The following is a 972-nucleotide window of genomic DNA, read 5'->3' on the forward strand; positions in this document are numbered from 1 at the left end:
CAGGAATGAGAGCAGTAATGCTTTGTGTGAGCGCACTGCAGTTGAAACATCAGTTTCTGTTTTGGCTGTAGAACAGTGTCTTTTGGTTTTTGGGGCGTGGACATGGGCTAACAGGACAGTGCTGCTCCTGCTGTCTGTGAAATCAACACACGATCTGTTGTTGCAGGGACGGAGCCTGCGCGTCCGTGGAATGGGGCTGGGCATGGGGGGAAACGGAAAGCCTCCGCAGGTAAGAAGCTCTTGTGAGCTGTGGTGTGGGTACCGCCTCTAAACAGGGCTGCACGAAGGGCTGTGTGTGATGGAGGAGAGAGGAAAGGGCGCTGCAGGTCTGTGCTGACTGCAGAAGTGGCACACCGCTGTAGCAGCGGAAAGGCCAATTGGAGAAACTACGCTTGAGGCCCAGAAGTTTGTGGCTGACTGTGCTGAAGTCTTCCCCCAAGGAGATGCTCTTCACGTCTTTCTTGTTTTCTTTCTGTCAGAAGCTGATGCCAGCGGCCTTCCTCTGAAGCGCAGCCATGCGGAAAGGCAGAGGAGGAGCACCGAGTGTGACGTGGCACCCAAGAGAGGTACAGACACACAACAGGCATTGGGCTTTGGTGCGCTGTCTTTCTAGTTAGGCTTTCTGCCTGTTCTTTCCTGGGACTGTTGTCGTTGTGTGTTGGTTGTGGTCATAATCACGGTTAGCATTCCTGCGCTGAGTAGAAATGTGAACCCACAGTTCACCCGAGATCCTAAGATCCATGACCGTGAACACTCCAGATGAGACGTCCTGGCATGGCGGCCCATTTTGCAGACTGAAAGTAGCACTGGGCTCTTGTTAAATCTTGTTGCTTCTCCTTCCTTAACAGAGATTGGTGCTGAGCCAAATGGCAATCTCTACGTGAAAGTGGTGCAGCAGGTCCGTTCTGAGAGAGCTTGTCAACAGGCAGCAGCTGAAGCTCCTCTCCAGGCCGGAGGGCTTCCTAGAAGAGC

The 972-nt window shown here is 53.4% G+C and overlaps 1 long non-coding RNA gene across 1 annotated transcript in view; it reads left to right on the top strand.

Moving 5' to 3' along the window:
• The window catches only part of LOC116217615, a 2,685-nt gene extending 2,166 nt beyond the window's left edge, over positions 1–519 (top strand). Inside the window, exons 2-3 of the long non-coding RNA XR_004162317.1 lie at positions 167–229; positions 480–519. This is a non-coding gene — a long non-coding RNA (uncharacterized LOC116217615). The remainder of the gene's footprint in view (positions 1–166; positions 230–479) is intronic.
• Positions 520–972: the final 453 nt, after the last annotated feature.

This window comes from Meleagris gallopavo, unplaced genomic scaffold, assembly GCF_000146605.3.
Source record: "Meleagris gallopavo isolate NT-WF06-2002-E0010 breed Aviagen turkey brand Nicholas breeding stock unplaced genomic scaffold, Turkey_5.1 ChrUn_random_7180001845836, whole genome shotgun sequence".
NCBI classification, from domain to species: domain Eukaryota; kingdom Metazoa; phylum Chordata; class Aves; order Galliformes; family Phasianidae; genus Meleagris; species Meleagris gallopavo.